This window comes from Lipophrys pholis (assembly GCF_963383615.2).
Source record: "Lipophrys pholis genome assembly, chromosome: 15".
Lineage (NCBI taxonomy): Eukaryota > Metazoa > Chordata > Actinopteri > Blenniiformes > Blenniidae > Lipophrys > Lipophrys pholis.
Window position 1 is genome coordinate 7,849,307 of NC_137642.1, and position 10,661 is coordinate 7,859,967.

A 10,661-nucleotide genomic window follows, 5' to 3' on the forward strand; every position below is an offset into this window, starting at 1 on the left:
GATGAGGAGTCTGCTTTGTTCAGTTTCCCTCACATAAACACATAATACCCCACCGCTGGATAACTTGTGCTTCCTGACCTGGACGTGTGACTACTTATGTCTCCTCGTACATTCCAAGGCTTCTTACTGTATCCTTTCTCCGGCTTTCTTTGGTCTCCTGTACCCCCTGCACAACCCCACATCCCTGCCTCCAAGCGTTTAAAGACCCCTCTCGTTCTGCTGAAGCATGTTTACACAGAGCGGAGTGTGCTCTTTTTCTCCCTCTGCCTCGCTTTTGAGTGCCTGCTCAATAGGCAGATGGTTGCACTTCCTTTTAAGGATTGATCGCAATAGCCTATTAGTTACATGTGTATAGCATCTGTGTAGGGTTGTATTCCAGTGCAGCCATGAGGAGCAGGGCGAAAGGTGCGACCTGGAATTAAGTCTCACACGAAACTACATTGTTTCTCTCAAACTGTGGTAATTCATCACTTGGATTGTGGGAAATGTTTGGAACCAAATGTCACTGCAGCAAATATAATACACATTGTATTTGTCTTCTTTTTTTTTTTTATTTTTTTTTTTAACTTCACCATTCGCCATAAAACTCTGCCTAATTCCTGTGACAGTAACTTGACTTTTGTTTTAAAAAACACATGCAAGGTATGCATTGGACCTCATCCAGGTTTAGATTTACGGTGAGAATGAAAGTCAGCCTAACATCCACAGCGTCCTGCGTGCACTCTTCCCGAAGTGGTTGCAGCCTTTTGGTTTGACATATTCCTGAGCCGTTCATTCCACTGCCTCTATTTTGCCTCTTCTATTCCTCTTTCTGGCTTCTTGCTTTCACATGCACACATAGTACACTGGCATGTCTAAGTGTCTGAGAGTGCCATGTCTAAAGAGTTCCAGCAGCTTGTTACCGAGGCTGTCAAAAAAGCGGAGAGACCCACCACAGAGGTGAGGATGTGTGTGAAATCCCATGAGCCTATAGCACAGGTCAGAAGCATAACAACATCCCGCTTCTCTTTCCACGTGGAGATTTTTCTCCCTTCAAAGCTACTCCAACACAACTGAAGCCTGCAAACACAGGAATTCTTTTCGTAGCGCACACAATACTCTGCTACTGATTTAATGCATTCTTGGGAGGAGTATAAATGGCCTTTTTTTTTATTATTAAAAAATACAAAAAGGAAGGATTGTTCAATGGCATGATTTGTAAAACAGTTAGCTATTACAGGTTAATAAAACAAACCAGGATGTGATTATTGACTGTTATAAATCACTGATAAGAGTCACTTCTCTAAATGTGCGAGCTGTGGTTGAAGCAGTGTGACGTCATGTTTCTACCTATTGTCTGTAACCCAGGCTACGCGTTATATTGCCTCGTGGTTCATTCCTCCCGCCACAGAACAAACGACTTGGGGGCTTTTCTGTGTGAAGTTTGCTTTTTATCTGGGATTAATCGGTGACTCTAGATTCCTCCTAGTGTGTTTGTGAAACGGTCCCTCTATAAGTCTGCCAAATGCTGATTTGATGAACTGTTTAAGTAGTTTGCCCAGGAACCTGAATAGAATAAAGTAGTATGGATAATTGATTGAAGCTTGTAACCACGCTTTTTGCGTTTTTGTTCCAGAAAACTTTGAAGTTTGAAAACAATGTCTGTTTACACAGAAATGTCAGAAACACTGAAAATTCTATACTTTTCACATGGGGCCACTAGTGGGTGCTGTTGTTTGTTTTTGTAATGAAACCACACAAGTGCAAGTACCGAGACATTCGTATACGCAGACGACCGAGTCGCCATTATTGATTGATTCTCAACTATAAAACCATCAGCAGGATATCGACTGCTGCTATTGTTGTAATTGTTATTGTTGTTACACTCATGCATGCTACTCGGGACAGAGTTGCATTATTTTCAAAAAGTTCCAACTTGGAAAGTCGTTTCAAAAATCTTACATTTTCAGTGACTATGAGCACCACTGTTGTGTAAACGGACAAGCAAAACACAATAAAAGTTTTCACTTGAAAATGTTTTGCAAACGGGGACTAAATTCATCTCTTTTATCAAATGTGAACATTGTTATTATTCTTTTATGTGGCTTTATGCATGACGACAAATTTTATTTAAATTTTGTGAAACATAAAAGAATCTCCAAGTATTGTTCCAGTTAAAATCAGCATCATTTTATTGTCATTCTGCATATGTGTCCATACACACAATGAAATTGCAGTTGGAGGTCCCGACCTTCAGCAAAAAGGAAAAGGTCTAAAATAGACTAATAAAGAACTTAAAGACTTATTAGATGTAGCTCCACAGCTGGACTAGGGTCATCTGTGGACATGCAGGGATTTTCTAGCATCAGCAGGTCCTTCTCTTTGGAATTTCCACCATGTCTTCTCTTGAATTTCATTTAGGTCCTCATCTGTGAACTCAGCAATAAATACAGCTGAGTATCAAACTGAACTGACCTCCCATCGTCCGCGTAATGGCCCACAGGGTAATCCACTGTTGCGTTTGGCTGTTGATTGTCCTCTGTTAGAGTGCATTATTGAAGGTAACCTTGCATTACACTGCCTCTGACCTACATATAGGGACATGTCTGTGTTTAGTCTAATAAAAGAACAAAAAAGGGTTTTAAATAATTCTACGGAAGCTTTAGTAACAAAGCTCAGCTGTCCTTCCCCTGATGTACATCATGAACAAGATTTTGTGGAACAACTCTAAATGTGATTGAAACTCAAGCAGAGATGAAAAGTGAAAGGTTTGCATGAGTCATTCACCTGCCATGTTCGCACCGAGGAACAAAACTGGTTTTAATATACAGGAAGTATTTTCAAGGTCTCAAGGATCGGCAGAAGAATCACCTATTCTTTAAGTTAAAATGACTTTATGGTTAGAAATTTGTTGATGGGGAAAAAAAAAAATGCTGCTTTGATTTTCATTGTTAGATGTTTGGTGAACAATTATATATTTAAAAAGTATTACTATTACATTAGTAACAACGCCTCAACCTTGAGCACCTGGATGAAACCAGCATCTCTGCACCATATATCCATCTCTGTTCTTTTCCTCTGCTGTAACAGCAAAACTATTTCAGTAAGTGTGACGTGAAATTGCAAATTATTTAAGTTAAAACACAGAGGAAGGCTGCAGAGTAATACTTCATGTTCTGATTTACTGGACCAAACTGACAATATGTTTAACAAGTGACAGATATGTGCTCGATGGCCGCCCTGCACTGCTTCCACTTTGCACCTTGTAATCATTGAACCTGCCCTGCGTCTTTCCAAGTGTCTCTTTTTGGCTGGATCACATGCATAGCCATCCTTGGCACCTTGTAAAAACTTCTCACGCTGATTATCATTTCACTTCCTCGCATTGTTATTTTATCAGACTAAATTCCCATCAAACCGCAGTCTGTTTATGGCTCATGGTGCCAGTGTAAGCACGACTCAGACACTGCGCCGCAGTAATCTGGATTGCCGCAAAAACGACACCTCAATAAAAGCAGATCTCCTGGCTGCCCACGGCCATAAAGGAGAATAAACAAGGTTAGGTCAGAATAATTATGTTGAGTTGCTTCCTGGTATAAGGGAACCGACGGGACTTCTTCTATTGTACAGACAATTCACATATAATGACTCAAATATTTCCACTCATGCACATGCATGCTTTCAACAATGGTGCCGTAAAATATTCTCCTCCTTCCACAAGCTGGACTGTAAATGCTTGAGAGTGTGAACATATATATATATATATGCAACAAGTATAAATAAAACTGCACTGCAGGACTTGATGTACTCTGGCACCTAGTCTAAAATGTTTCTGCTATCGCTGTTTTAGAGGAGGATCTAACGGCAGTGTGGATCTCGCCTCTCTATTGTTTGTCTGCTGGCCCACGATTTTGGTTCAAGCAAAAATATCTCAACCGGGGATGTCACAACGCCAATATATTGGAAGTCAGCGCCACAAAACACTGAGGTTTTGCAAAATCTCGGAAGCAAGAATAACAGGATTTCAATCAAGGCAACATGTTGCACAATTCACTTTAACAGGCAGTCTGCTGACTCCCACTTTATTGTGAGACTAAACAGAGATGATTAAAGCTATTGTTAACGCTGCACCGAGCTCTCAATTTCAGCTCTCATCATGTGAGACTAATCAAGCTTTGTGAGCATTTGCAACTGCCATAACTTCATCCACTGCAAAGAAGTACAACTACATTCTTAAAGTGTTATTCAGCAATTCTTTTACACAGCCGAGGCAAACTCAAAGTGCAATTTCAACACAATCAAAATCTTGATCAAAAATGTCCTTTACAGTTTCTTTTTCAATTTTGTTGCAAATGAAAATGCAACAGATTATTGGAATTTTCTCTATTTGGTTGCCTTTATCAGCCAAAAGTTATGAAATCCTGTTTGTGGCAGTGAGTCGCAAGATTTCTGCCTCTTTCGCCACTGCTTCACTGATCTCTCACCGGAGACATAGTTACTCTCTGCTGTTGAATTCTGTCTTGTTTGCTTTAGAATTGTTTCTGTTCCAGCTCTCAAATAATTTATAGAACGCTTCCAATATACGGTATAATTGCTTCACAGTGTATTCTGTGGATAGATCAATATTTCTTTCTCTTTTTCAGCATTTGCATAAAGTTCTCTCATTGTCTCCAGTCCGTCTCTAAATTATCCTTCATTACTCACGATTCTGGCTGATATTTTTATTGCAAAGGGTGTCCTGTTCCGCAGCGCGATAAACCTGCTATTATTTTTGCTCCTATTAATTTATCTTACCACCAGTGTTTGCCTGTTGGGCACGGAGAGCCATATGTCATTAACTTACCGTTAGTGATAACAGATAAACAGCTGACGGGGGGCAATTGTTGTCAGATAAGTTTACAGTTTAAATGATGCCGCTGATTTACATCCCTCCAATAAATTACAGGAGTGTATGGGAAGTTAAGGGCGCATTTATCAGACTCACAGCTCCCGGGTGCTTTAAATAATGACCCACTACTTGAGGATATGGAATGCAGCAATATATTCATACCCCAAACACAAACTTGAACATACTTGCTGGAGGGACAGCTGGAGGGATCATCATGTTTTGTTTTGGGTTTTTTTTGCAGATGGACATGTTCCTCATTTTAAATTAAGTGCTGTGCTTTTTCTTTTTTATTTTTTTTATTACACTCAGGAGATTTTAAGAAAATCAGTGGTGACACTTTCGCTCAATGGCCTATTCGTTGTGTCACGTTGAATTCCCTGCAACCATTCACGACACACACAATCCCCAGCAGCACTTCTTTATTGTTTAAGTTCAGAAAATTGTGTGCTGCCAGATGCAAATTGTAATTTAAAGAGATTTTTATGTACGTTACATAGATTTACTTTGCAAATTGATTTTTTTATTCAACACTATTTTTTACCTTTAGATTAAAAATTTGTTTTATTAATTAATTTATTTTTAGATTCCAATTCGATGTTCTTCTGTTGATAGAGATGTAAGATTTCAAAGCACTTTTTAAGTAAGATGAACAACCTCTATCTCGCTCCGGCCGAGCAGAGTTTCAGCAGCGGACTTCACCTCCTCCTCCACTTCGGAGTACTTTAGATGTTTATGAGCCATGGTTGGCCTCCTCCATCACACACACACACACACCACCCTCACCTTTCTGGAGACGGGGCGAGCTCTGGAGGCTCCACGTAATAACACAGTCACTTAAGTTTTCCCCCCGGCTGAAAATATGTGAACCTAAAGAGTTGACTTCAAATATTTCTCACAGACTACAGCGAGTTCACCTACTGCCAAGGAGGCACTAAATGCTTGTTGTTGTCAGCAGTGAGTTCCCGACAGATGGCCTTGTTCTCTTCCTCAACCCTTGCCACCGTCTTCTGGCAGCAGCCCCATCAGCACCAGCTTGTGATGGATTTAGCTCATCTGCGTGGCAAGTCCTGTTTTATGAAGAACGAGGCAAACCCTCCATCCTGTAAAACATCGACATATATCATACGATTAACATAATACCAATAAAATGAGTTTGTATCTTTCCACCTGTGCGTCTGATTGCTATCCATTCATTCGAACAGTTCTGTCCAAATTAATCCAGCTCCTCTGGTGTGACCCCGAGCCAAGACCTACTGAGACCCCGTCTCCAGGGGGTCTTGGGATGATGCCAGTGCCTTGTCCCAGGCAGTCCTCCAACTTGCGGGGAAACTAAAGGACATCCTAATCAGAAGCCTGGATCACCTCAACTGGCTGAGCTTCAGCTCTCCTTCGAGTCTCTTTATGATGGTCAAAATCCTCGCTCTAACAAAGAGTGCCTGCTATGCCTTGAATTGAATTAAGGTTCTAAACTTAACTTTTACCTTCGCCTATCAAATAATTGATGGGTTTGCTCGGTTCCTTCTGATGTTATTATATCAACACTTTCCGCGCCTCGTCCTTGGAAGAACTGGGGATTTTTATGGGTCTCAGAAATGCATTGTCAGAGTGAATCAGACATTTTAGAGGTGGCAAAGAGGACACAGGACACTTGTGCTTTGTGCACAGCTGGAGGATGTATAATTTATGACCGCGCGCTTTCATACAGGAAGCAAGAAGGGTTAATGACTTTAATCAGCTTGTTGTTTTTTAAGTGCACCGAATATCAAAGCATCTGTACAGAGGTGAACAAATCCCACTGCATTTCCTCCACTGGGCTACTCCACAGGTCGATATCTAATAAACTGCTGCTTCTATTCTACCGAGAGAGGTTTCATCCCAAAAGGCTTATGTAAAGTGTCGGAATATATTTGGGGCTGTTCTTTTCTTTAAGTCTAATTTTAGCAAATGCCACTGCAGTTGTATCTTACATCATCTGATGGTGTAGCATTTGCACACGGAGGATAAACCGCCTGAGTACTCCAGTTTTTGTTTACAAGCAAGGCAGCTTTGCCACGCACAGTAGACAAAATCAATAAGCCACATGACAGTTTGGTGTTGTAGCACTACTTTCTTAGATAGCATTTCACCCTGAAATCAGTTCCTTTGCCGCTTTAACTCAGTATGACTTGTATTAGAAAGGCTATATGTCTGAGTGTTATCACTTTATGTGAAACTACATCAACCAGCTTTGAAATAGTGCTGATGCTTGATACTTTTCTTTGCTGGGATGAGTGTGTGTACTGTTTTGAGAATCATGCATTTTTCAAGACATTAAATTGAAGAGCTATACCTTTAGATACTGTACATTGCTACATATATTTTTCTTTTCTTCTTTTTTCCAACTATCTCCTCTCTTAGTTCAAGGATCAGCATACTATACGCACTTAGTACCTGTAATCACAAAAATATAGCGGGCATGCTACTGGGTCAACTTTCAGCCCAAATGTTATTTTTCCATGAGTCAGTTGAGTGTCATTCTCCTTGGTTTGGCTGCATCATTTCTTTGTGAGTTAAAATCCCAGTCTGCCTCCAGATGTAATCCTGCATGTGGCTCCAGTTAAAAAAAAGAAAAATGACTGTTGATTTTAAAGATTCCCAACTACACAATGATGGAAAGAGTGAGAAATATTCATTCTTATAAATTTTTGTGACACAGAACAGACTGTCAAAGTGACCGAGACTCCGCTTTAACCTCTATTAAAAAAGTGCTCGTCAACACAAGTCATCCTCGTTGGATGTCACTGGCCTGTATCGCTGCTCTGCTAAATGGGATGCTTGAAATAGAAACCTGAAATGGCTGCATGATAGTCACGCAGTCACCCCATCATTTAGATGGATCTGGGGTGTGTACTTGGATTGCACTGTCCATCCCTGCTGGGACAAAGGTCTCAAAATGTCAGGGAACAAGTTGGGTTGCAACACTGAACGAGTATCGATCTCCCAGTGCACCTGAAACTCACACCTACGTGCCTTGGAGTCAAACTTAAGATACGCGGTCTAATGTCTAACGGAAGCTAGAACAAGAGAGAATATATGGGCTTGATGGAATAGCAACTGGTTTTCAGGGGTCGAGCCCACCCATGTTGGGAGAGGATGTTGTCATCTGTCACATACAGTTTCCATCTAAAGAAGCTTAATCTTTTCAATTTTAGAAGAAAACAAACAACGGTAGAGAAGCCTCTCACTCTTCCTTTCTGTTGTGCAGGCAGTTTCTGCTCCTAGGGGATGGTGCATGTAATTTGTGTTAGATAACTGTTACAATCAGAGGCAAGATCAAGGCACAATTGTTCCTTCTGTACTTATTTTTGTTGTGATTGAAGCAGATGCTCACAAAAATCATTCTGATGAAGTAAGCAGATATTAATAGAAATGTATGCCTAATGAGCTTATCTTATGAAAATAGTAATATACAGTTTGTGTATGTAAATAGGATTTGGATAATTGTAACTACTATACTTTGTTATTTTTATATATAGTGTGTGTGCAAACTACCTCAACTTAGTGTTTTCATATTTCATAGTTAAGAAAGAATACGTTTCATTCCGCATCTGCCTGACAAAATGACTAACTTGGTTGTTTTATGCTGTGCATCTGTAAATCCGAGGGTTTCCCTGACCCACAAGTACCCGCATTCATCCTTTGTGTAATTCTCCTAAAGGGACTAGTGAGTGACATGTGGCCTTTTCCTTTATGATTCAGCTGCCTTTCTTTCCCTCAACCCTTCAATGCACCCCATCACCACCACCACCACCACCACCACCAACACATGAAGAACTTCCTTGTCCTTTAGTTTTTTATACTTTTTTTTTTTTTTTTTAACAAAGGCATAAACTGAAGTTACCAGATGAAAAACTGATTTCCCCACTGTTCAAGGTCTTATCTTCACATGAACACATTTTGCCCCATAAGCCAAATTAAAGATGTTTAACCTTCATTAGCAACACGTTGCCTGCTCACACACTCAGAAAAATCTGCTTTGTAAAAAGTTCAAGGGAAACTTTGTTTTCGTCAGAGGGCTTTAATTGTTATGTCTGTAATAAGCCTTGCAGTTCTTCATACTGTATTTCCTCTCATAAGCACGGTTTTCTTTTAGATGCGTTCGAATTTGTTGTCAGTTTGATACAATCTTAGCGCATTTCTGTGCAGATGTGATGAACACCATGCGTGCAGTATATTCCATCGTACACCGAAGCACAGATATATGTGCAAAAAAAAAAAAAGTGAGGGCATACTATGCAATGTGTTGCAACGACAGCAGGGAGCCTCCTGATAATAGTAGTAACGGTGTGTGTGTGCTCAGTGTCACAAGCGGCTGAGAGACGCTGTTGGCTACTGGGGTTCTTTAGCAGCTCGGCGGGAGGTTGGAGATCCTGTCTAGGCACAGGTGCAGCACTCAGCTTCAAATACCCTTTTTCCTGCCGGATGAAATATTTTTGTGTGATTGTCATTGCGAGCAATATGGAACTGCTCTGGTCATGCTTGCATACTTGTGTGCATTTCGTGTGTGTGTGTGTGTGTGTGTGTGTGTGTGTGTGTGTGTGTGTGTGTGTGTGTGTGTGTGTGTGTGTGTGTGTGTGTGTGTGTGTGTGTGTGTGTGTGTGTGTAACCGATTGGAAGGGTTGGTGGGGAGGTTGTTAGATCTCACATGTCTCCCACAGTAACAGATTGCTGTTTGTTCCCTTCACACAGGCTGGCGCAGGTTTGTGCCAGCTTTAAAATGAAACATTGTTGTTAACGTCATCAGAAGAACACTGTGTTCACGGTGTTAACAATAACACGAAAGCTAAGGGTAATGTGTCACACTCTGAAAACTCACCCACAGTTGGTTTGAAATTAAGAAAAAAAAAAAAATCTATTTGAAATATTCATTATTTCTGAGTGTTATTAGTTCTTGTCTCAGTTCCGCATCAAACATGGCCTCCTGGACAAGAGATGAAGTTGTTAGAAAAATGCAATATAGCACATTCAAAAATGTATTTTATTGTTAAACGTTTCCAGGACTGACAATGCCGCCTGCTCATTTACAAGACTTAGTACAGTAACTTTCTATATATAACTTTTCATTGATCCATCTTCGATACAGCTTAATCCTGCTAAGGGTTGTGGGGCACGATAGAGCCTGGACAGGTCACCAGGTGTATTCTGAAAACACACAGAAGCAGACAACCACACACGCTCACCTTCACACATTCAGGCTCAACAATTAATCTCACATTTGGTTTTTTTCAGATTGTGAGAGGAAAGCGGAATGCCCGAAGGCAACCAACACACACACAATTAACCTCAAGTGCATGTATATAGACTTATTGTAGGAAATCATATCATTCGGAGAAAGCCTATGCATTACTTTATAAAATACACCAATATACCGTTTACCCATTTTATTAAAATAAAAACTAACTTTGACACATTGAAAAAAGATTTGATTGTTGACTGTATTTGTTGAGTGTCTCTTCTTTCACTCTTTTTCTCGCTCTCTCTCTCTCTCTCTCTCTCTCTCTCTCTCTCTCTCTCTCTCTCTCTCTCTCTCTCTCTCTCTCTCTCTCTCGAAGACACACATGCATCCTCACATTTGCATGCAAATCACCCCAGTAATTATAAATGATTGCACAGTAAAACTTGAAGTGAACAGAACATGCTGATTTACAAAATCGCATTTTCAAATCTTATTATCCAATTATCAAGAATTGCTTTGACAAAAACAGCAGGAACTTCGGTTTATTGTCATTCTCTCTGTCATGCAATGAACCAAAAG